The sequence below is a fragment of the Podarcis cretensis genome (assembly GCF_951804945.1).
Source record: "Podarcis cretensis genome assembly, chromosome: 3".
Taxonomy (NCBI): Eukaryota; Metazoa; Chordata; class Lepidosauria; order Squamata; family Lacertidae; genus Podarcis; species Podarcis cretensis.
The window spans coordinates 29,650,383-29,677,400 of NC_137172.1; the positions used below are offsets into that span (position 1 = coordinate 29,650,383).

General features: G+C 41.9%; 1 long non-coding RNA gene across 1 annotated transcript in view; it reads right to left on the reverse strand.

Annotated features, from left to right (window-relative positions):
- LOC307212100 overlaps positions 1–26,438 on the reverse strand; it is a 35,919-nt gene extending 9,481 nt beyond the window's left edge. The window contains exon 1 of the long non-coding RNA XR_013836825.1: positions 25,961–26,438. This is a non-coding gene — a long non-coding RNA (uncharacterized lncRNA). The remainder of the gene's footprint in view (positions 1–25,960) is intronic.
- Between the last annotated feature and the right edge of the window lie 580 nt (positions 26,439–27,018).

Below are 27,018 nucleotides of genomic sequence, written 5' to 3' on the forward strand. Positions count from 1 at the left end.
AAATAGCTTAACAACTTTCCCAAAATAAAGCAAAAGCTCAACAACTTTTCTGTCCGGATTTTCACTTTTTGAAACATGGCCACCCTAGAGTTAATAGACCTAGGTATCATCATTAGAACAACAAAAGAAGTTGCTCTGTGCCAGAGGGCAAATGGATGGGCTCCACCCTCACCTGGTTGGTGGTGAGAAAGACGAAAGCCAGAATGTGTGTGAGTTGAGAGCTAGAAGCTGATAGCTAGAGAGACTGAACCATTCTTGATTTCTGCTGGAATCCAAAGCTATGGGGGAAGCAAGACTTCAAATAAGAGCAGATTTATTTTTATTTTATTTTTTAAAAAACATTAACATTAAGATTAAAATACAGAGACAAAGCAAATCAGATCAGCACAGTAGGCCAAATAACTGTTTCAATAAAGTAGAAGTTTCAACAGCATAATATTACGACAAAAGTTACAGTAAGTAAAATGCAATAAAGCAATCTAGTTATTTTTGCACTGTTTTAAAAACTATTTTAGACACCCTTATATGTTTGCAAATCATATTGGCATGCATGTAAAATGCATAGATTTGTTGCTGTTGTTAGCAGTAGTAGTATTTCTGAAGCAGGAGGAAAAGTCATGCCTTTTTAAATACAAAAACCTACTCTTTTCCCTGTGACTTAGCAATGTACAACACTGAATCAAATAGTGCAAAAATCTATGGCCCAGGCATGCCCTCCAAGTGAATCTATGCGATCTGTTTTGACATAGCTGAAATCCAATTTATATTACCAAAGGATCTGGCAAAGTCCTTTAAATTTGGCATCAAGATACTAAACAGGATCTAAACCAAATGAAACAGCCAAATTGTTCATGGTGGCAATAAAACCATAAAAGGACCAAAGACAACAAAAAAAGGAACAAAAAGAGGCATCAATTAAATATAATAGGTTTTTTTTAATAAAGAAAAACTAAAATAGCAAGCACCGCAATGCCTCGCAACAGTAGGAACGAGAGTGCAGGTGAGATCTTTGCCAGAGTCAAAGCCCTGCTGCCTGTGCTGTGATCTTTCAGACTAATTTTCTTAGCAGTCTGCATCTTTTTCCTCCCTTCCTCGTTGACAGACTGCGGCTGTGCTAGTGAAGTGGCATTTATTGCATAAGCAGGTGTCCTAGTGGAGATGCAGGTGTTCTCTCCTCATTCTGGCATAATCTAGTCCTATGGGGATAAATAAAGTTGCTTCTCTGTAGAAAATATTTTCTACGTGCCCTTGAAGACAATGCTTGAAATTCTAAGCGCCTGATTATGCAATAGCATCTGAATGGAGCTTGGCCACCTGAGTGCTGATTTCAAGCAAGGGAGCTGTGAATTCGCAAAGTGTTAGCCAAAGGCTAAAGTCGCAGTCCAGCACTGTGATGCACAATTAACCAGTGCAATCCTATGTGCACGGAATGACGTATTACAGTATACATACAGTGGTACCTTGCGTTAAGTAATTAATTCATTCCGAGTTCTGTTCTTAACCTGAAACTGTTCTTAACCTGAAGCACCACTTTAGCTAATGGGGACTCCTGCTGCTGCCGTGCCTCCAGAGCACAATTTCTGTTCTCATCCTGAAGCAAAGTTTTTAAGCCGAGGTAATATTTCTGGGTTAACGGAGTCTGTAACCTGAAGTGTATGTAACCTGAACCGTATGTAACCCGAGGTACCACTGTACACTGGTGTTTATTCTCAAGCGTCCATATGGTTGCATCCTGAAGCAACAAGCCTACGTAGACTACATGATTAATGTAATATTTAATTTGGCTCTAGACTTGGACTATAACTTCCCTAGTTGTTGATGGCTGAGTAAGAGTACCCATTTCCCTCTGCAATCGTGGGGAGTGGTAATTGCAGCCCCCTTGGCCATGGAAAGCATGCACTTCGTCCTCCTGGTCATGGCATGAAAGGAGGGGTCACTTCATGCTCCTCTGGTTGCACTAACAGCTGGGAATCACTTGCAAGGCTCAGTAGCCAATCGTAGGTGCTGAGGAGGTGCAGCTTTGGAGCAGACCTGAGAAAGAACTTCCTGTCTCTGGTCTGATCCCTGTTCTGGGGTGCAAGTGCCCTCGGTGGCATGGAGGGCCTTCCACAAGCTTCAGCTGGTAGCCCAGCTCTGACATCATCTGGGTACAGTCTGGCTTTAGTCGTCTACGCTCTGGTAACTTCCAGGTTAGACTATTGCCATGCATTGCACATGGGGCTGCCTTTGAAGATGGTCCCAATATGTAGAACTGTCCATGTTTACACAGCACAGAAGTTAAGGCAACATCCTTTGGTGTATGTGGATTGGTTCCAATTGTTCTACGAAGCTGAAAGGCTTTTGTTTTTTGGTCTTGAAATATTTTACAGCATGACCTGAAGTGACACTTTATTATCTTATAGGAGCGAGCAGATAACAAGCAATGAGTCCTAGTATCTGACAACATTTAATAGACAAAATGCAGCGGTAATTAGTATTTGAAAGTTGAGAGCTTATGAAGTTTTGTGACTGGAACCTGGCAAAAGAAAAACACATCAGAATCTGGAAAGCAGAGCGAAAGGGGTCACATTCAGACCACAAATGTGAGTTCAGGATTCAAAATTCAGAATTCAGAATTTGAACAGTGGGAATAGAAAATTTGTAAACATACATCTCAGCCTTCAGCACTGAAATGTAACTTACATAAAAGGCTTTGCACATGCTGCTAGATCTCCATAAGAGCCAATTGTTAACAACATGAACCCAATTCCCGATTCTGTCCACCTTAAGTGTGCTTTCCCATCCTTGTTGAAAACAAGGATGGTATTCTTTTCCATCCAACAAAAGTCCCCCCTGCAATTCATCATCATATCCTACACTTTGGCTCTTTGGTTTATTATAGGGAATGTTAGGATTTGTCCATAGGAAGAGAAGGCGGCAGATATACTTTTGCCTAATGTCCTCTTCCCTGTATCTCATGAGTTCCCATGTGAGCAGCTGGAGGTAATGAAAGGTAGGAGAGAAGCGGCTTGATAGGATTACCTAGGAATTAAACCCATTCTTCTCTACCTTGCTTCCCCGGCCCCCCCTTCTATGAGGGTTTTTCTTAATAGGCTTTTGAGCGAGAAGACAGAAGGAAGGAGTAGAGGGCAACTTGCATTGTGGCAGATTGGAGCAAAAGTAAAAAACTGCCCAGGCTGGGGGCAGGAAGGAGAAAGCCTTCTTTCCGATGGTTGCTAATGGCCTGCGGAGGAGCTGCACAGCAGTCATTTCACAGATAGTATGGCAGGTCACCGCGACAGATGTTCCCAGCATATGTGGAGAATTAATTACCCACTAGTAAACAAAATCTGTGATGCGGAGAGTCATTTTATCCAAATTTCTTTCGATTTTGCTGTTATTAGGAGCTTAATTTTTCTTGATCAGCCAGGCTCTCTTGAATTAAAGCGTTCCTTAATGGGCTGCGCCGAACGTTTTCTGAAGTAAAGTGTGGAGCGAAAGTGGTTAGGAGGAGGGGGCTGGGGCGAGAGAGATGAGTTTAACTGGAGATGAGTTGATTGGGATGCCACAGTGAGCGATTAGGAAATTATTTGATTAAAAGGCTGGGTACTGTTCATATAGGATTTTTTTAAAAAAGTATTCTTACAGCCAACCTGTATCCAATAGCATTTTCACTCCATTTGCTGCATATTATGAAACAGCTGGAGCCCAGGGGGTACATTATAATGTTTCAAGAGGAAGGGCTTTGGAAGGGAAAATGGCTGTGTTTTCATTCGCTGTCAATATTCGGATGTGTTAATGTCGGGGGACCATATTGTGCCATTGAATTTTAAGCAAAACTCTATTTAAATCCACGATGAAATTGGGTTAAAAAAAAATCAATGGTGGTAATAAAGGCCTTGCAACATTAGAATACTATTCATATGTTCATGACCCAGATAGTGGAGCAACAAGGCCAGGAACCACATGCTATTTCTCACACACTTCCAACCCACTCCTTATGGTGAAGTAAAGCATTGATAGAAGCAGATTGTCAAGGGACAATGAGAACTGAATGTTCTGAGGCAAAGGTCATTTTACAAGTGTGAGTCTCCTTCATTCTGTGGAAAGGATGCAGTTGTGTTCTCAGTCCTCTAAGCAAATTTGCACACGATCTCTCCATTCATGTGCTGAACTTCTGTTTCCCCAAGAACACGATTCTTCTTCTGAATTGCTGTGTTGTCCATGTTTACTCTTGTTTGGCACCACCATGTAATGCTTGCTGAGTGCTTGACGCAAAACAATGTGCCGAATCTCCACAAAATGGATGTGGGTAGTTGGCCATATTTGACTTTGAAGGTGATTATGGAGTTGAAATCTGTGGCTCTTATCAGTGCTATATCTGCATATTCTAAGGTATTCATTTTCATTACCAACACTTGTTTGATACATTCTTTGGCGTTAAATACAATCTATACATCATCTTATAATAAGTTTATTTCAAGCCGTAACGTGCTGTAAATCTTATATCTGTTTTCCAAAGCTTTTCTCAGGCAGCAATGTCTATCTTGTGTCCAACATCTTTTGCCCATCATTGTTGTTTTAACCATTTCATCCTTCGTTTCCCATGCTAGCAACAGTTTATACGTTTTGGAAATTAATTTCTCATTGTTTTCATGCAAACTAACTTCAAAGTATGATCGTTGCTCAGCAAATCCATTCTTTAAATCCTCTTTATAAATTTCATTTAATTGGCGATATTGAAACCAGTTGCTCACTAGGTTTCGTATTTCATTAAATTTTCAAAGCTTACATTCATTTTCATGGTTACGACGGCAGCTCTGATCCAGCTGCTGCAAGCAGAGCCTGCAATTTTGTGCCTACTATTCTACTTGCTTCCTGCCCATTACCACTTGTGTCAAGTTAGCCAGAGGGCCTGGTTACCTTCCCTCCATCAGAAGGAAAAGGAAAAAACCAAAATCCACTACTGACTGACGGGGGGGCGGGGACAAGTTAACTTGGGAAGGGAAGTGTGGTACTCCTGCAGTGCTCTTAGGTAACTGTAAAGCTTTTTAGGGTTTCTCACTGGTTAATCAACTGAAACGGTAGCTGACTAATCTACCTAATAAACCTTATTTAACAAGCTAGCAATTCTATACCAACAGAAGTGAAGGACAGTGAAATTTCATTCAGTATTTTAACACTCCTTTGGCTGAAAGATCACCCAGAAGAGATAGAGAGACCCAGCAGCATGAAGGCTGGTACAAATCATAAGACACTTAGTTACAGCAGTGATGAAGAGAGGAAACAGCATGCCTGAAACCAAGGATACTTTTTATTTTATTTCTTGCTCTACTTATTGATTTCCTGTCTCTGTTTTTACAGGCTTGACCCATCGCAGGAAACACAAAATTCCTTGAATAAAAAGGGATTTGATATATAACACCAGCTTGGGTTATATTTCTACTGCTAGAGTCCACATATTTATCCGGGCAAAAGCTTATTGCACCTGCTTCCTCCGGCATGCTCATTTTAGGGGATTACAAAGAATCCATCACCCTATCTCTCAGTATAGAATCATCAAAGGCAATTTAGATGTTCATGATGAAATTCTAGCTTACTGGTTTCAAGAAGCCAATGAGAACGTTGCTGTTGGTGGCTTTGGGTGAGGATTACTATTTAGTTCAGTGTAGCCTAGGAAGCTGCTTTATAAGGAGTCAAACTATTGGTCCATCTAGCTCAGTATTGCCTGCACCGATTGGCAGCAGTTCTCCAGGATTTTTCACAGGGGTCTTTTCAGCCCTACCTGAGGATTCAGTCTGGGATCTTCTGCAAGCAAAGCAGATGCTCTTGTGGCACAGGCAGAGTTAGGGAAGCACAACTGGTTTGCCCACACTGAGTGCCAAGCCAAGAGGGCATCACAGCAGTCGCAACAAGAATGACTTAGAACAAAAAGTGAAAGCTGGGGAGCACCGAATTTTGGCATCGCAGGAGACACAGATGAAATGTAAAAACACAAGGCTTCTGGTTCCACTCTGCCTTAATGGAGGCAGCCCAGGTGGGAGATCATAGGTGAAGGAAAAACTAGGATGACTGAGGGTAAATCATCCTTGCAAATCCCCCCCCCGGGACAGGGAGAAAGCAGTGTGTCTTGGTACCTGGCTCTCACTCCAGCATGCAATGTGTGGGGCAGGGAGGTGCTGGGTGCAAAAGCACTTCACTTGGTGAAAACCCTCCAATGCCATCATTAAGAAGCAGAGGTTCTCCTGTTAATTAGAGCTTAATTGGACTGAAGGACACACATGTGTGAGAAGAGATGAGATCACAAACTGCGGAACAAACCAGCTGCATGACTTTAAGGTTTGAATTTGAGATAAGACTTCATTCAGTGCAAAAGACGTGGGGGGGGGAGAGGGGAGTCTATGGTATCTTTATTTAATCTTTTCTTCTTTACATTTATGATTCAGCAACCCTCCTCTGAATGTTAGTTCAAATTATATTTGTACAAGTGAGGGTGGACGAAAAAGGATTATAAATATGGAGTATAACATCAAATGGAACTGTGTATGTAAAAAAAATAGGGAAAAGGGAGCAAAGCTCTATTTTGCAATAGGTTTACTTAGAGCTGACTCTTCCTCACCCTTTATTATGTTACAAAGTGAACTGAATAACGCTAAGAGAACTTGGAATTTAATTTAATTGGAAGGATAATCAGCTGGAAGGAAGGATGAAAGGAGTCTGTGAGCTGCCAAGGAACTGATAAGATTATTTACTGAGTCATCTGCAGTTCAACAGACTGCTCTTCTTCCCAGGCTGGAAAAAAAAAATGGTGACAACAGTTTATTTACTGGGACAGAGTGACTTTTGCAGCTGTCATTAAAGTTCTCAGTGCAAAACAACGAAGCACTGGATGGAGCTATGGAGAAATTTCTGGAACAACAATGGGATATCAGCTTCGCCCAAGGCATGATGGATAACAGCAAATCAGGGGAAAGAAAGACATAACATCTTAGAAGGACAGGAAGAAACACCACGGGCATAATAATTGCCACACACAGGAAGAACAAAGATATAGTTTGAGTTCCTCACTTGAAATTTTATAACTCATTTAATGTGTCAACATGAATAGAAGTTATTAATATTGCATTTGTTGTATAAGGGATAATTATTATGACCGGAATGTAATTGAAACTAATCAGATTTTGGAACACAGAAATAAAATAAACCACCAAATCATCAAATCTAGCATGCAGGTGGCCACTTTAACTAAATTGTATAATTTGATACTTGAATGAATGGTATTAATAATTGTATTATAAATTTGTATTGTTATAATGAGACTATTATTGGACTGTAATTGAAAACTAATACAAAATTATTCAAAGAAAAGAAAAGAAAAGAAATTTGAAAATGCAAAGTCTGCTTCTGCAAGGTTGCCTGGAAGAGAATGTGCCCCTAGGGCTAAAAAAAAATTCCCACCCCTGTTCTAGTGGGGACATGGAAATATTTAGAAGAGCAAATGATCTTCACAATAGTCCTGTGGGCTTTTCCTGCTTGCTCTCCTCCTCTGTAGCATGGAAGCATCTCAGTTCACGGGAAAGAGACTTTGAAGTTGGCTAAGATGTAAATTTGAAGTGATTTGGAGGAGGACAAGCACCTCCTCCTGGTCTGCCAAAATGACGAAATGATGGTTGCCCTGCCACTATTTACTCCTCTCAAAAGTAATATAAACGATTAGGTGTAAGTCAGATGGTAGAAAAATGCCATGCCAGCAAGTTAAGGAGAGAGCAATGTAAACCAAGCAGTCTACTAACACTCAGAGGTCATTAACTGCCCCCCCCCCACAGGTAAGGTAGGCTGTCCCCTGGATTCTTTTAAGTGCTGCTTATGCCCAGAAAATGCTTAGTTCAAGAAGCATCTTGTATGGACTTCATCTGCTCTCATTTATTATTCCCACCAATAGATGATTAGACCAATTCTCTGATTAATCAAAGGCTCACTTTGTCACCAGCTGTGTGAGACCAGAATTTTAAATCAAACGCCAAAGGCTGAAGCAGAACAATCCCGGAAAAAATTAATTTTTTGCAAGAAATATTTAGCAAATAAAGTCTAATTTTATTTTCCACTCAAAGTTAGTTTCACAGCCAGGCGTCATTTATCCCATAATTGTCCACTTCAGTTCCTGACACACAACCCCCTCCCTGCTTGCTTCTTGAGAAACACTTCATATTGCTAACTGCTGGAAAGAGCATGCCTGCGTATCCTATGTGTGCAATTTTCATGTGGGGACTCAGTTCTTTTTGTCTAAACACATTTTGCAAAATCTCTTTTCTCTTTCCTTCCTTCCTTCCTTCCTTCCTTCCTTCCTTCCTTCCTTCCTTCCTTCTCGCCCTTCCCTATCTCCACCCTGTGTGCCCATCTTTGCCTCTCCCAATCTTTCCTTCTTTCTTCCAATGTGGACTTTGTCTACAGCAGGTTTTTGGTTGTTGCTGATGTCGTTTACATTTGGATTGGGGATGACGACATAGAATTTATATACAGTGGTACCTCGGGTTAAGTACTTAATTCGTTCCGGAGGTCTGTACTTAACCTGAAACTGTTCTTAACCTGAAGCACCACTTTAGCTAACGGGGCCTCCTCCTGCCGCCGTGCCGCTGGAGCCCAATTTCTGTTCTTATCCTGAAGCAAAGTTCTTAACCTGAAACTTTATTTCTGGGTTAGCGGAGTCTGTAACCTGAAGTGTGTGTAACCTGAAGCGTATGTAACCCAAGGTAAAGGTAAAGGGGACCCCTGACCATTAGGTCCAGTCATGACCGACTCTGGGGTTGCGGCACTCATCTCGCTTTATTGGCTGAGGGAGCCAGTGTTTGTCCACAGACAGCTTCCAGGTCATGTGGCCAGCATGACTAAGCCGCTTCTGGCAAACCAGAGCAGCACACGGAAACACCGTTTACCTTCCCGCTGGAGCAGTACCTATTTATCTACTTGCACTTTGTGCTTTCAAACTGCTAGGTTGGCAGGAGGTAACCCGAGGTACCACTGTATTAATTTAATATACTTGTTAGTCACTTGTTACCTGAAGGGCTCCAAGTGACTTATAACATATTTAATACATTTATATTAACACATCATGCCACAAAAATGAATATGAAAATGGAACTACCCGCGTAACGGCCAGTTTGGCAGTTCACTAATAACAAAGCAAGGGCCTGAGGAAAAGAAGATAAGTCTTTTCCTGGAGCCAAAAAGATGTTAGTGAAGGCACCAGGGAGGCCCTGTTGGGGAGAGCATTCCACAGATGGGGAGCAACAACTGAACAGGCCCTCTCCCTTGTCACCATCCTCTTAGCTTCCCTATGACGGGGTGCCTGGACTTATTAAATAATTATAACAATCATACTGGGGTGACAGTCACAAATATAGTGATTTGGTTCATACCAGGGCATGCAGGGCATCTGAACACTTATTTACAATAATTTTTATACCTCCTGCCAAAGCAAAAGTCTGCTCAAAGGTGATGAACTGAACTGATCTTTTGATTATTATTATTATCAATATTTTTTCTGCCTGCAATGTATCCGTGGAGTCTAGCAATGCCTCTTGCTTGTCTGGATGAGGGACACAAAAGTGTGGGTAGATAGAAACTAGCCTACAGCAGAAAGGTAACAATTTCATTCATTGCTCTGCCTGCTTTTGCCTTTCACCATTCACCACTGGCATGTGGCCCTCAGAAGATTGCACAGGGGAGAATGCGGCCCTCGGTCTGAAAAAGGTTCCCTGTTCCTGTACTATTCTGATGGGTAGCAGCTCTCCAGGCTTTCAGGTCGAGGCCTTCCCCATAATCAGGTAATTACGTCTTTTAACTGGAGAAGCTGGAGACTGAACACAGAATATTCTGTATGCAAAGAAGGTGCATTAGCCTTGGGCTTCAGTAACTCCAATAAGCAATTCCTGAGCTAGCTAAACATTTTTTTTCAGTCAGGTAATACTTCTAGCTGTTCCTCTGCTTTTTCCTTTGAACTCTCCAGAATCCTATAGCTCTCTTTCTCTTTGGTGATCATTCATAGCCGAGTAAGATTGTCTTCCATAAACACGGTTTTAACAATAAATCCGTAAGTGACTGTGGAGGCAATTCTGGATCCACACGTCCTTCCACAGTGGGGACATTGGTTTCCGGGTAGGAGTTGATCATGATGTGGATTTGCCAAGCGTGCCTTCCTTTTAGCATGTTTCTCCCTTGTGTCCTGAGTTCAAGTGTCTTCAAAGCCCATGACACCTTTGGTAAAGGCTGTTCTCCAGTTGGAGCACTGGCAGGCGAGTGTTTCCAATTGTTGCTGTTTATACAAAAAATTTGCCTTGAGACAGTCTTTAAACCTCTTTTGTTGACCACCAGCATTACGCTTTCCATTTTTAAGTTCGGAATAGAGTAGTTGCTTTGGAAGATGATCATCAGGCATCCACACAACATGTCCAGTCCAACGAAGTTGATGTTGAAGAATCATTGCTTCAACACTGGTGATCTTTGCTTCTTCCAGTACACTGGTATTAGTTCACCTATCTTCCCAAGATCACCGACTAATACGCTCCTATAGCATGACTCACTGAAGGAAAGCTTTATTGGAGAAACTATACTCATTTGCCCTCGTAGTTTTCTCCTTAAACAAGCAATGCAAGCTTACTTCATGCCCATGGGTTTTCCCCTCGGCTTTTTGATGTTGTGATCATTTATACACACATATTTACGTACCAGAGAGGTAGTGTTTGTCCTGAACTTACATTCAGAACTTCATCCATAGGTATAGCAAGTGGTAGGCGGGTTACTTAAAGGATGAAATTATTTCCATTAACAAGTTACCTAATGGCACTACACATTTCTAATTAGTCACAGGTTCAAATGATACTGTTATTGGTTTATGCTTCAGGGCATGAACAACCTTGAATTAACAGAATAAACTTATTATAAACTGGTAATTAAAGGTAATTATAAAGTAGGTTTAAGAAATCAAGTGATACAACTGGCTTATAAGAGAATACAGAGGGTTGAGATTAATATTGTGCGACATAATTTTGGGCCTTGAAACTAAATTAATGTATATAATATTTAAATGCATTTTGTAAGAAAATTTTGTAATTGCGGGAAGACATTAAGGGATCATTCATGGCTTGTTGCATTGATGGTAATATTAATTCATGCTTGATATACCTCTTGATTATCATCAATATACAGCTAGACATGAATTAATTCACCTTGGTTCACACACTGTCATATTTGGGCTTCATTACTCTCAACTTTGCTTCGTATCCACTGACTTGGTTTGAAGGATCCTAAAATATCATGTTCCATATGTAAACAGGTACGTTAGAGCATGAATTCCCCTAAAAAACACTGGAAGAGATGAACATAATTTGAGAATAGGCCTTTAAAGCTTTTTCTAAAAAACATGAGAGATGGGACTTGCATAATATCCATAGAAATTGCATACTATAATAGGGGTACCACTGCCAGAAGGCCCTGTTTTGCATGTTGACCAGGCTAATCACCTTTACAGGCATGAGTTACAGCTGGTTCTCTGAGCTAGATGTCAAGATATGGGTACAATTATATGGGTGCAAGTGGTCCTTTAGGTAACCTGGTCCCAAGCCCTTCAGGGCTTTAAAGGCAATAACCTGCATTTTGATCTGGGCCCAGAAACACACTTTCAACCAGTACAACTGATACATAATGGGTGTTACATGTTATGGCTGCCTTGTCCCTACCAGTAATACAGTGGACCCTCTGGATACAAATTTAATTTGTTCCAGGGGTCTGTGTGCACCCCAAAGAATCCGTATCCAGAGGTGCCGCTTCTGCACACACGTGTGGCGTGATAGAGAGCTTCTGTGCATGCGCGAGCGGCGAAACCCGTAAAAATACTTCCGAGTTCGCCACTTTCGCAACCCGAAGTTTACGTTACTCAAGAATAACGTAACAGGGTGGCTGCATTTTGTACCAGAGCCATTCCCAAAGGCATGCACTGGATGTGACAGTGCACAGTCAACTGAGTTGTGATCTGACTTCTCTAGATAGGGTTGCAGTTGGTGCACTAGCCTAAGCTCCTACAAGGCATCATGATCTGAGCTTCCCCAGTGAGCGATGTGTCCAGCAGTACCTACAACCTGCAAACTTGTTCCTTCGGAGTAAGTGCAACCTCATGAAGGACAAGCTACCAGTCCTTTCTCTGGGGTTTACCAGTTTCCCCACTTGCAACATGTCCAACATCCCCACCTCTGTATTAAGCTTTGTATTGCACCTTCCCATACATCTGAAAATGGCCTCCAAGCACTGGTTTAGGAGCCTCTCTGAGATGAGTTGGTAGGAAACAGAGGTAGAATTGAGTAATGTCTGCATACCAATGGCACTTCAGCCCAAGCTTTCAGATTATGCCTCCCAGTAGCTCCACGTAGATATTAAATAGCATGAGTTTCAGAATTTGAATTTGAACACCCCACAGACCAATGGTCATTGGGGGGAGAAAGGCTGCTCTCTCATGATGACATCTCAGGAAGGACCAGAAACACTGTATATCACCATGACTCCTAAGCCCAGTCCAGATAACTGGCCCAAGAAAATGCCATGATTGGTGGCCGAAATTGCTGCTAAGAGGTCTATGAGAACTCACTGGGTTGTAGTCCTTCTACTTACTGTATTCCCTGATGCAACCAACAGAGCAATCAAGGCTGTTTCTGTTCCATAACTAGGTCTAAAACTTTATTGAAATGCAACCAAATAATCCATGTCATCCAGCACTGCCTGCAGTCAGGCCACTAAATATCGACATTAAACTAGAAGATTAATACTTAAGATCCTAAACATGTGTCCTCCGAAGTCCTACTCATTTTGATAGAGTTAGCCATTCCACAGGCACCTTTAATATTGCATCTTTATTTTAATTTTCAGTTTATGAGTCCTAATTTGCACGTGAATAGTGCCTTTCTCTCAAGTTATTAAGTTCTGAGTGTCCAGAAATTGGTGGTGGTGTGGGACAAGAGCAGAATCAGTGGCCTGAGTCAGTCAGTATTCTGGCAGCTTCTTACGTCATAAGTTCACCACGGATGAATGCAGGTAAAATTTCAAACTTTGATTCAGTTCACTTCTAAGACTGATATGACAGCTTTGTGCAGCCCATAACCTTGGAGAGCTTATAACAAACTCTGGTGAAAAAAGGAAGGAAAGATGCTGAGTAATAGCCTATATAAAGAAGGCCGAGAGTCATTAATACTTTGCACAATAGCAAATCTGGATTTGCCACCAAGTATCAGTGTGCATGGGACGCAGATGGCGCTGTGGGTTAAAGCCTCAGCGCCTAGGACTTGCCGATCGAAAGGTCGGCGGTTCGAATCCCTGCAGCGGGGTGCGCTCCCGCTGCTCGGTCCCAGCGCCTGCCAACCTAGCAGTTCGAAAGCACCTCCGGGTGCAAGTAGATAAATAGGGACCGCTTACCAGCGGGAAGGTAAACGGCGTTTCCGTGTGCGGCTCTGGCTCGCCAGAGCAGCGATGTCACGCTGGCCACGTGACCCGGAAGTGTCTCCGGACAGCGCTGGCCCCTGGCCTCTTAAGTGAGATGGGCGCACAACCCCAGAGTCTGTCAAGACTGGCCCGTACGGGCAGGGGTACCTTTACCTTTACCTTATCAGTGTGCATGATATACATGCTAGTGCCATCACACTATGCCTCTTAAAGTGTACACTCAAAATATCTTAGCAGTAAAATTGTAATGTGTGAATTGGCTGCAGAGATGCCTCTTTACCAAGTACGCTACCACCCTGCCAACAATGATTGAACTTGATGCAATGTTCTCAAGGACCATTTGAAAATATGAATGCGTTTTGTGCCAAACTTGGGTTGGATCCAGACTAAGCTATTGAGTCTAGGTTGCATTGATATCAATGGGACAATTTATTAATGACTTCTGTAGTATTGGGGGACTTATATTCCATTGTTTTTATTATTACAGTGGTACCTCGGGTTACATACGCTTCAGGTTACAGACTCCGCTAACCCAGAAATAGTACCTCGGGTTAAGAACTTTGCTTCAGGATGAGAACAGAAATTGTGCTCCGGCGGTGCGGCGGCAGCGGGAGGCCCCATTAGCTAAAGTAGTGCTTCAGGTTAAGAACAGTTTCAGGTTAAGAACGGACCTCCAGAACAAATTAAGTACTTAACCCGAGGTACCACTGTATTATTATTATTATTATTATTATTATTACTACTACTAGTAGTAGTAGTACTACTACTACTACTACTACTACTATTTACTAAATTTGTATACCACCACTGAAAGACAGAAAACAACAACAAACCAATAACCCACCTCCCACAAGCACAATTAAAAGGTTTAATTTGCCAAAGGCCTGGGAGAAAAGGAATATTTTTGGCCTGGTGCCTAAAGATATGTAATGAAGGCACCAGGTGACACTCCTTGGGGAGAGCAATCCACAAACAGGGAGCCACCACAGAAGGGCCCGTTCTTGTGTTGCCAGAGAGAACTTTCAGCCAGCTTTATCTTGATCTGACCCCCTTTCCAAACCTTAATAAGAGAAAGAGATGAAAATAAGAAGGCATTCATTAAGTTGTGGAGAAGCTAACACTGGAAAGAACAAATGGCACAGCTAAAGCAGCAGATTTTATTCTTAAAACAGAGATTAGCCTTTGTTGTGTTGTGTTGCCTTTGTTGTGTTGTGGACTACAACTCACATCAGCCCCAGCCACCATAGTCAATGGTCAGGAATGATGGGAGCAGTATTACCGGATATCTGGGGACCCCCACATTGTCTACCCTTGCTCTAAAGAAATCTATCATATGGAGGCATAGCTATGGAAGCTTTAGTTCTGCATTGTGTGTGTGTGTTTGTGTTTAGAAAAAAAGAGAGAGAAACAGTGCTTGAGAATGTAGGTCAGAGCATTAATATAAATTTGATCACTTTCTTTTTATTCTTCAACATTCCCTATAATAAATCAGCTCACCTCCTCACCCCTACCCCCCTCATACATTTCACCCTTTCCGTCCTGATTTCGGATCACCGAATGTAAATCTGTGACAAGGGTATCTATATATAATATTAATGGGGCTGGGGAGGGTTGGTGTGAAATGTGAGTGCTTGCCAAATAAGGAGCGATCAGAGCCGAGCTGTTCATTCTCTGTAGCATGCTCTACATCATCTGCAGGACAAATGTAACATCATTAGGCAAAAAACCTAGCCATTCTGCACGGAAATGGCTAAGCTGGAGGTACCAATCAATCTAGCCGAGCCAGGTCCCCTCTGATACTGTCAGAGGCAACAGACAAAACAGATTGCCGTCTTGATCACAGAGCTTCCCAAAGCAGAGCAAAAACAACCCTGCTCTTATCTATGAGATGCCCGTGTAACCAGTTGTTGCATTCTCAGAATAGATTTAGCCGGATGGACCGAACTTGTATGCTTCATTTGGAAATAAAGGAACATTCACATGATATCCAGCCCAGCAGTTCAAATACTGGGGTTGTGCACTTATACAGTTGTCCAGAATCTAAACCGGACCAGGCAATGATCTGTCCAGGACAAGGGGAAACATATCAACTTCCAACACTCTCAGAACATCTTTTCCCTATCCAGAAAAACAAACAAGGCCCAGTATATGGGAACAGGTCCTATTTCATTCATTCATTTATTTGAAAGCATTTGTAAAGGGTTAAAAAAATTAAAAATCATTTGGGACAGGCCCATGGCTATGAAAACCTGAACTGTTCCAGCCAGGTATGAACATGATATGATCATTGAAGTCATCCAAGACAATAAGCCTTGGGAATTCTAATGCCAATGTGGAGACCACCCTGGTCAGCTTGGGTAGAGAGACTTTAGGCTCTAAATGCAAATGTTCAATTCCAGAAGATTTTGGCATAGCTCTGACAGTTATGTTTACTTTGGCAGGGCATGTTTACATGAGAGACTTGCACGTTCATTTCGAAGTAAGTGCCACTGAGTCAAATACACTGATTGCAGATCTTAAAAATAGCTCACTGCAGGCAATTTCTGAGGACTGGCACCAGTAGTGAGCATCATCAGGCAATAGACAAGGCCATGCCCCACTAGGGCCCTCCACTTCTATTAGCTGGCGCCTTCTAGCCCTGTTGCTGCTGCTCCTTGCTGATGCTGAGCAAGTGAGCAGTGGAAGGAGAAAGAAGGAGTTGCATCTTCTACTCACCTAGTTCTCTTCATCTGTCTGGGTGTGTAGATCGGGCCTCTAGGAAGAGGGCATACCCTTCAAGTGTCCCAGTTTTACTGGAATTACAGCCTGGCTTCTGATATGATCCCAGAATGTCCTGTTTCCTCCCTCCAGCGCCGCCAGTGCCAAGCTCAGGGAGGAGGATGAGTTGGTGTTTGCAGCCAGCAGTTGTGTTTGCAACGAAACCCTCAGGAAGTGCAACCCTGCCAGAGCGGAGGCAGCCAATAACTTCCCCCACCCTGGCCAATGCTTTGCAATTCTCTCTTTATATATATATATATTGATATCACTGATTCGGGGTTCCCTACTGAATTTCTAGGCACTGATGACACCCTGGAATTTTATTTTAAGAAATGTGACCTGGGACCTCCATGAAAATTGAATTCCCAAGGGAAAGGATAGTGTCTCATGTTGCAAATACAGTGGTACCTTGGTTGTCGAGCTTAATCCATTCTGGGAGTCCGTTTGACTCCTGGAACTGTTAGAAAACCAAGGCATGGCTTCCAATTTGCTGCAGGAGCTTCCTGTACTCAATTGGAAGCTGCAGAAGCCACGTCAGAATGTTCGGCTTCCAAAAAATGTTCGGCTTCACAAACAGGAACACTTACTTCTGGGTGTGTGGTGTTTGGGAGCCGATTCGACAACCAAGGTACCACTAGATTCAGAAGTGATCATGACAAAATATTACAACAGGGACATAGAATATTCTTGTGGTGGGGCATTAACTGTTTTTTTTTAATGAGCTAATTCATATATTAAAAACTCTTGGTGTAAGGTGGGAGAGAAATCTTAATTTAGTACAATCACAAAAAGGTGGCTATGTTTCTTCCAGAAAAATTAATAGGTCGACCTGAATAGTTTAGAGTTTACAAAAACGTATCACGCACACAAGTTTTTCTCTCTCTCTTGTATATCATGCAGAAAAAAGGAATCTGCAAGGTTCCAAAATAGTGCTGAAGAATCAGCTGATCATAGCACTCTCTTTCCTCACCAAAATCTTACTTTTTGATCTAGCAGTAACATTTAACTCATTGATAATTCTATTATTTAAAAACTTGCTCGTGTTCCCCCCCGAGAATCTATTTTTAGCACCCAGAAAGGGTTAAATATACCATAGGTTATTTCTGTATCTCTCTGTCAAGGTCACAAGGTGCAGGGAGCCCAGTTCATCGTTTGCAGGACTAATAAATCTCTCCAAAGGTCAGCATCTGCACTCATTATCAGCCAATCAGTTTTAATTCCAGTTTTAATACATAAACCGCTTGGAAATACACAGAAAACATTTTGTGGGTACCTGCATCCTATTTTATTCCCTTCTCTTTTTTAAAAAAAGAGACTGTTTGAGTCAGTTTATTAATAGTTTAAATAAAGGAAATCAATAGATGCATTAGAGGTATTTATCTTTAAAAGCATTTCTGTTTCTAAAAAATATTAACTATAACAACAATTAACAGACAAATATGTCTCCAACCAAGCTTTTCATTATATCTGATGCTTCATTTACAGAACTGGGACTTGTGAAGGCTGTTTCCCTGCTACATATGTTGTGCATCTATTTCTTCCAAAAGAATCTAATTCACAGATGAGTAACCAGCGATGAGTTTCATATTTTACTCACTATTTCAAATTTGGGTTCTAAAACCATAGCCAGAGCAGCCTAGTGATAAGAGAGTTGGGTCTGAAATATATCTGTCAAACATGGCTGTGACGATGTCATGAGCAAACCACAGTTCCGTGTTACACCCAAACACAGGGAACTGAGGCTTGTTCTAACCGAAGTCACTCATTAAACCAAATTCAGAAATTATTCCAAATAAGAATGACTAGTAGTAGTATAAAAGGAAGAAGAAACCAGAAGTAGGGCATTCTCTCAGAAGGGAAAGTGATGGAACACTGTAACTGGGAATGTTAGAAGTTTGGGAAACCTTTGAGGAGGTTCTCCTTGCTATGATAATACAGCAGAAGCTGATATTGAGGAGCACCTCTAGCCTAGTTCACTTTATATTGTAAATGGCCCTGTGATCCTCACAATGAAGGGGAGTACAGAAATTGAATAAATAAGTAATTACCGGTAATAAGGGGAAAGCACAAAATTGTATCCAGTGCTGCAAAAGCATCAACTGCCATTTACGAAGCAACCCAAAACCAGTAGTGGCGTCTTAAGTAGCAGAAACCAGCAAGTTAGAGATGGACTGCAAATCCATTTACAGCTTTTCATTCTTGTAAGTGTGCTTCCACTTGGCAAAAAGGAGCTCTGCATTCTGTTGGGCACAGCTCATGGGTGGTAAAACTCCATATAACATTTCAGTGCAGAAGTATCCAGACTTTGGAAAGTCTTTTATCATGTCAGAAGCAACGCAGAGGCACAAGTATGTGAGATGTTTCTGCTTGAAACAAACAGTTCCTTTCCTATTATCTTGTTTCTCTTCTACCACAAGGAGGAGCACTGCTAAGAGGGACTGTAGCTCAGTGGTAGAACACCTGCTTTGATTGTAGAAGGTTCGAGTTTCAGTCCTTGACATCTCTAGGCAGAGCTTGAAACTCTGGAGAGATTGCTACTGATGTAGACAAAACTGAACTAGATGGACTTACAGTCTGATGGTACTAGACAGCTTCCTGAGTTACAATGAAATTTTATTGTAATACTTATGTATCAATTTACAAATTGCCTTCTGTATGTGGGTCAAGGCGATTTACAAAACAAAACAAAAATCCTGAAAATCGATTTTTAAAACAATACAAAGATGACCATCTATGGCAAAGGCCTTTTCATCCATCTGGAAGAGTCTCACCTCTTGGTGTCCTTTCCCTGTATAAATTGCCCGTGCAAACTCACCATGGAAACCCTTTATAATGCAGTCCTGTTTTGTTGTGTTTTAAACAGAAACTTCCAGGCATCTGTATGTGACACTCCAAGTTGCACCTGGATAACTGCAGCTATGTAATCATAGAAGCCCTTGAAAATAAATCCTACATTATGTATAGAGTTTGCCTTATCGCCTACCGTACCCTTCGAGGGGAGATAATAAATCTAATTGATTCTCTCGTGCGTTATCTTAATGCCAAAGAGTCCAACACAAAATTGTACAGCAATATTGAAATGACCACCACACAAAGTCAACATGATGCCAAGGAAAAGAATAGAACAATATTCTTAATTCTGAAAAACTGTATTGATAATCAATTGAAATGCAGCCACCATTGAAGAGCTGTCCAATTTTCAACTGCAGTATAAGTTGGGAAACAATTTGAAAATAATGGCTCATACAAAGAGGGTGGGTTGCTGGGTAGGTTTTTTTTTAGACAGTCAATATGGACTTCATCTGAAGGACAAATAAGATTTTGGCAGCCTTTGTGCTTTAGACATTATCTGCAGTACACGCCAAAGTGGCCCAACTCCTCTCAGCATGTGAAATCCTTGTGCTTGACTTTAGTGAACCTGCATTTAATGGGATACTCATCCTCCACAGCTATCTCCAAACAGTGATCATTAACACAACCACCAGTGCCACTATTATTAGTATACAATCACTGTAAGTGTGGGTGTGTCGACTCACTCCATATGTGGCTTGCTGAACTGATTCTCATTTGAAATGTTTAATTACTTTGCAATACTTCCTCTTATCATGTTGGGCTGCATGGTTTCTGGGAGTAAAACAGTTGCAAGTTGTAGCTCACCTCTGCAAAAGAAAGTTAGTAATTTTCTTCCCCATTGGACAACACAGTTTTCAGTGAAATTCATTATTTCTGCTCCTTTGATTGAAGGAAACAAGCCTCTTTATCCAGGTTTGATTGCCCATCTGCTTTAGGAGGCAAGGCCTGGCCTTTGAAAAGTCTTTAAAAAACTGGTATCATACACACATTTCAGTGGAATTATTATGGATTTGTGAGTAGGTATGAATGGCAGCATGCAATAAATGGCTGTTGGGAATAAGATGGGAGAGTCAGAAGCCATTATGAGCAATAGGAAAACGTCCAGGAATAAACAAAATGGAACGTGAGGAGGGTACGAAACAGAGCGAAGAAAGTGCCTCAGGCAACATATGCTAGCATAGAGGGAGGGTCATTCCTCTGGAGCACCCCCCATGACGTTCTAATCTCTTGGAGGACAAAATTGAATGTGCCATAGCTGGTTGCCATCAGGTCTGGTGAAGGAAATTGACCCCTCACTGGTGCTGTACTAAGAAGCAACTGAGAGTCTGGTCAGCAAGGAAGCAGTACCATGGACAGCTCCAAAAGAAGCAAAGAGAAATCTACAGGCAAAGTTCAGGTTGGGTCATACCTACAACCAGCAGAGGTTCGGAGTAAACTGAGAATTTACATGTTGTTGTTGTTTAGTCGTCCTGTCTTCCACTGCCTCCCGCAGTTTGGTCAAACTCATGCTGGTAGCTTCGAGAACACTATCTTGTCCTCTGTCGTCCCCTTCTCCTTGTGCCCTCCATCTTTCCCAGCATCAGGGTCTTTTCCAGGGAGTCTTCTCTTCTCAGGAGGTGGCCAAAGTATTGGAGCCTCAGCTTCACGATCTGTCCTTCCAGTGAGCACTCAGGGCTGATTTCCTTCAGAATGGATAGGTTTGATCTTCTAGCAGTCCATGGGACTCTCAAGAGTCTCCTCCAGCACCATAATTCAAAAGTATCAATTCTTCAGCGATCAGCCTTCTTTATGGTCCAGCTCTCACTTCCATGCATAGCCCCTGTTATTTTTTTGGTGTCCTTGCCTCTGACGAAACTGCTAGTGCTTACAGGGAAGAGATGGCGAACATGTGGCTCCCCAGAAGTTGTTGGACTACAACTCCCATCATTTCTGGCTATTGACCATGCTGGCTGGGGTTGGTGGGAATTTTATACATACATACATACACACATACACACACACACACATACATACATACATACATACATACATAGCTTTAATTGTATGCACCTTTCCATTGTTGAAACCAGGCTCAAAGGATGCTCTGCTATTGGAACTCTAGCTGAGATTCCTGATGGGTGCTTCTGTCTGAGATCTTGGGAAAAGAACACGTTCCATCGAGGGATCTGAGGAGCCAACTGTTATTCACCTGCCCTTGCTCTCTTCGTTGTTCTCTTTAGTTGTCTGTCGATGGTTCAAAATGCTCCTCTGAGAAAAGTATTCAGCCATTTAAGGTGCTCTATCTTTTCCAGGCAGAGCTAACTACACATGGTTAGGAGATTGCTTATGACATAATTAGTCGGCAATCTGGCACCAGGTGGTGATCGGTGAATCTTGCAACACATGGAAAGGTTAACAAAATGAGGTTCGTACCTCTGAAACAACCATGGGAAACCTTTTAAAAATTATTATTAAAAAGGAAGGCCCTCCTGTAATGTTAATCGATTCAACGTAATCGGTTTAATTTGTAACACCATCTAGGGGGAAAGCATTAACAATTTAATTGCTGCTTCGTTTTGAAAGAACACAATCCCTATCTTTCCCCTTTCCTTTCAAAAGCGCTGCCGTTCAACACAAGCAGCGCCTCTTCTGTTGTATAAGTGTAGGGAAAACGTATAGGCTCGCGACCCAGGAATGTTTTCTTGCCAGGGAGAGCTGGTACTTAAAATTCTTTGCACAGATAATTGCATCATGTCTAAAAGAGTAAAGTGTTGCAACCTTCCTCTGATATTTTTAGCTCGACTTATTTCATCTTTGCGCAAGCCAAAAAAATTGGATACCAGTAGCAAATCAATATTATAACAGAGAAAGAGAGGGCGGAAGCTCTCGGAAAGCAGCCAGATTCCCAAGCTGAGTTGCTAAGCAGATAGGAACAACTTCATCACCGTCCCTTCGAAGTAGCCTGAAATGACCATCTTTTGTGGCTTGTTTATGACACTTGGAGCGGTGGGGTGTGTGTGTGCACAGATTTCTCCAATGCACTGCGCGCTTGCTGCCATCTCATGTTCCCTTTTTGCAGTTTGCTCTTCCTTTTCCCCTCCGTTTGGGCAGCGGGGAGGAGACAGTTTGAAGAACATGTTAGTCCGCAGCTGCCTATCTGTCGAGGACAGTGGGCTTGATTAAAGGGGAGCTCCCTCCTGAATTTCACACATCACATCAATCATATTGATCAGCCCCCAGAAAGGCAACATATTGTCTGGGAATAAGCCAAGAAGGGATATCAATTTCACAATAGCACTTATGTCTTTCAGCCAAGAACTGGTTTATTTTTGGCCACTGAAAGCCGAGACTTGCTGTGGAGTTGTCTCCCACCGCACCCCTGCCGCTCCTTTCAGGTTTATATTTTGCCTTTATGTTGACAGTGGCAATTTTGCTGTCACAAAAATCTTAAAATCAAGGCTTGAACAGCTTTTAATATATATATATTTTTAAAAACTCCTAGATCACTCAAGGATGCTATGTGCAACCTTGCTACATTTGATACTTTCATTCCAGGGAACACAGATTCAACCTTCTCGTAAACATATTGTTCGAAAACAGCAACTCTGTCACATACAAAAGACAACATCTCTCAGCCACACATTTATGTAAAACAGATTCCACACAAGAGGATGCATGTACAGCTCACTCTGGAGCCATGCTCCCTTCTATCACACATATTTTTTTGTTAAATAAGAAATACATTTGCCAAAATGATTTAATAACTTAGACACATCATATACTTAAAAGACATAAAATGCACAATTAGAAGTTCCACGAATCACCTAATAAATCAGGTGTGGGAAATCTTTGACCTTCCAGATGTTGATAAACTACAACTCCCATTATCCTTGGCAATTGGCTGTACTTGCTGTGGCTGATGGGAGTTGTAGTTCAGCAACATGGGGGGGGCAAAGGTTCCCCACACGTGTAATAAATAGAGCACCAATCCATGGTGAAAACATGACAAAACACAGAACATACCTCTGGTAGGGAGCAGGCCAGCTAGGGCTAAGCTGCTTTCACACATGTGGTTTGTGCATCCACGGTCAAACTGTAGAATTTGATGCTGGCTGGGAAGCCAGCACAGACTGTAGTTTGAATGATATATTTTGAAGTATATATAATAGATGTAGGTAAAAATCAGGGCTGGGGAACCTGTGGCTCACCAGATGTTTTGAATGACAGCTCCCAGCATCCCTTACCATTGGTCATGCTGGCTGGGCTGATGGGAATTGGACCCCAACATCTGGAGGGCTACAGGTCCCCCACCTCTGGTATAAATGAGTAGACAATTTTTTATTGCCTAATTACCAGAGCCCCCTCTAATCTGCAAGGGTTAAGTTAGCATGTACAGGGTATTAGTGTGCTTGCTCTGCCCCTTCATCACCATTCTTGCGACATGAGTTGGAGGGTGACCTGGTGGATTGACTGGAGAGTCTTCAGGTCTTGTGGAGGCTCCCCATACTCCCTCCCCATACTCCCCATAGTTGGGGAGGCTTTAAAATGTATAGTGATCCTCTGCAAATACAGGAGATTCATTACTTGAGGAGATCACTCTCCACGTCTGAGGTTAATGAGAATGATGAAGAGGGGTGGGACCCTCTTCAGACATTACCTATAAGCCACCATCACCCCTCCTTCCCAAATGGTGGCTTAACCCTTCTAGAGGAGGGAGGAATAGGACTGGCATGTGGTAGTTGCCTGGATTCAATCTCCTGTTTGCTTGGTGCTGAATACAGAAAATTATTCCTTGTGCTACACCCTCCTGCACTTGTGGAAATAGCCCTGATGTGTAGGCAATAGTTTTTTTTATGCACAGCTAGACCTCTGTGTATTAGGGATTCTGCCTTCAAATCAAACAGATTATATCCAGTTGTGCCCCTCCACTTACAGAAAGTTCTTACACCCAGTGGATGCTTCTGTGAGCAGTGCAACGGGCAGACAGCTCCCCATGGCCCCCAAGACTTGGTCCAGACAGTTGGTTTGGCTTTTGGTAGTGGTGTTGGAGGAATATAGAAAGCTGCTGAGTCAGACCACTGATCCGTCTCGCTCAGTGTTGTTTACGCCGACTGGCTGCCGCTCTCCAGGATTTCTAACGGTGAACATTCTCAGAACTCACTGGAGACGCAAGGTGTGGCATTCGTATAGAGCCCCTGGTCATCTCACGGACTACTGACCCGTACACCACTAATCTACTGCCACCAACCAGGTAAAATCACTTCAATCTCAGTCAGATTCTCAAGTTAATAAAGAAGAGGGTATTTTACTTCAGTCACAACCGAACTTTTACGGCATTCCAAATGTTGTTACTCTTTACTTTCTTAGTCTTATTTTCCTCTCTCTGTCTCTTCTACCTCCCCTCACTCAAGAACCCACTGCCCTGTCTCTCTGTTTCCAACTGCCTGCCAACTGCTTCTCCAATTGCCTTTCCCAACCAGCCAACCCACTACAACCAACCAACTACCCACCAACAACTCAAACAAACCTCGGGCTAAGCCCTTTTATACACATCTAGGCTCCCCCTCCAGCTTTCCTATTGGTCTCCATTGTTAACCCTTTCTTTTCCCCTGTACAGACAGGCTCTAAACGAATGGGCAAACGCCACACAAGGGATTGAACCTTCAGCATGCAAAGTGGATCCAGTCTACCTCTTGAGCTACCGCCCTTCCCCTACAAGACAGCGCACAGGGCTGCAGACAAAAGGGGGACTTTGCAAAAACTGCTTGCCTCTTCTATTTGCAAAAGCTTGCATTGTGGGGGGCACACAGCACAGCACAACGCAGTGCAGAGTTTGGAGCCCTCCTATAAACATTCCACAGAGAATTCTTGCAACTGAACTTCAGGGTCCAGTGGCAATACTGTGCAATGCAGGGCACCAAGTTTCCCTACGTCTGCCTGCCTATTACAGTACTCTGTGCCACATCCTGTACTGTTCAGGGAAGTCCACCAACCCTCAAGAGGGGGTTACAGGAGGGGGTCACAGGAAGTATGAAGATCGACAAAAATAAGATGCTCTGCCTTGCATGATCAGAAGCGCTTTCTTCTAGCTCAGAAGTTTCATGACCTGTGTGTGTTTAAAATGCTACCCAATCACTGGCTCCTTTTAAAAAAAAAAACTTTAGTAGCAAACAACAACTTTTCCAACCATTTATGTATTTTTGAACCAAGATAGGAGATCATGCTACTTTCCTGCAAATTAAGTAGTTAATATTCATGTGCAATCCCTTCTAACAGTCTTATCTTAAAAAGTTACTATGCAGCTTGATTAATACAAGCCTTGATTTGCAATCCTATACACACCTACCTGGGAGTAACACCCACTGAACTCAGTTGGGTTTACTTCTGAGTAGATATGCGCATCATTGCAGTGTTGATGTCCTATATGGTTGATCAATACTGCAATCCTATACATGACTACTCAGCGATACATTTGACTGAGTTCAGTGAGGCTTACTCCCCAGTAACTAAAGTGATTAAATACGTTATTATACATTAGTTACAAAACAATTTTTAATGCTGCTATAATACTTTATTATTATAATTTCCCCATATATCAACATCCCTTTCTCATATTTCTGCTTACTCAATATCCCTGCGTTTACTGATTTTTGAGAAGTTTACATTTAATTTACTGGGATGATTAAATTTCATGACCATTTATTAAAAATCCCTTTTTTTAAAAGTACCATTATTATTAGCATTAACAAACAGATTTATTGTTACTAAGTGAACATGCAGGAAAGGGTAATTGAATGTTATTTTATTTTCTAAGCAAGCACAAATAGCTATGTTTATCCTTTAAAACAAAACATGAGAGAAATGTTGTGTTTAAAATTCCTTAATTAAAATGTTTCTTCCAACTTACAAATTTCGGTTTGATTGGCAGCACGTTTCAGAAAGCTCCATCTTTAAGAAAGGTTAGCAATAGGTTGTGTTAGATGACTGAGCTTGCAAGGGTATCCTATGCAGAATTCTGCTGATCGATAAAACTCAAAAGATACAGCAACAGAAATACTATTTGCATAAGTAAAGTACACACACATTGGGATGCAGTCGACAAGAATGCATTTAAACACAGGGCTTTAAAAAACAGAGAGAAATAAAAATGTGCCGAAATAGGTTTTTTTAGGCTTCGATAATTTATCATCATTTCTACGGAGTTTCTTTACTGTTTTCATCTCAATCTTTTTAGTTATCTCTCGACCATTTCCATATGTAGCCCATATTATCATACGCTGAACTAAGTCAGCAGTTCTGACATCTTCATTTCGGTGTCCTTTCCTGTACCTTTAGCAATGTTAATGTTACAAATTACAGGAAGGCATATTAATAGCAGTACCAAAGAAACAGAAAGAAATGAGCATGGGCTGGTTATTTTTTTATTTTAATTTTTTTTAAAAAAAATAAAAGGAACGGAAAGGAACGGAAAGGAAAGGGGGTGGGGGTAACCCTAAGTACTGACTTGGGATTTCCCGGGCCCATTGTCAAGTCAGCCGAACCACCGCCACTTCCATTGTGATGATAATGGATTCCGTGTTGTTGGCTCAAAGGTCACGAGGTCACCGTAAGCTCCTTAATGGACTGTGAAATAACTTTAACTGCATTAACCTCTCTGGATCACGTGGGGTCGCACCAACATCCCCTCCTGAAATCCTCATTCGCTTATAGAGACAATACCATTAGATTATTATTTTTTCTTCTCCTTTTTGGAATAGCAATAGCTGCTCAATGTAATTATGCACCTAAGCATTTCCATTAAGTGAATAAGACTTTAAAAAAGATTAACTGGGGTTTCTCCTGCATCCCAGGATAAAGGTAAACTTAAGGCAGTGGTTTTCAAACCCTTTAAAAAAAGAAAAACACCACCTCTGCTGGAGAGACAACGCTGCTTTTAAAGCAGGAAGTCATTAACAGAAATGTAAC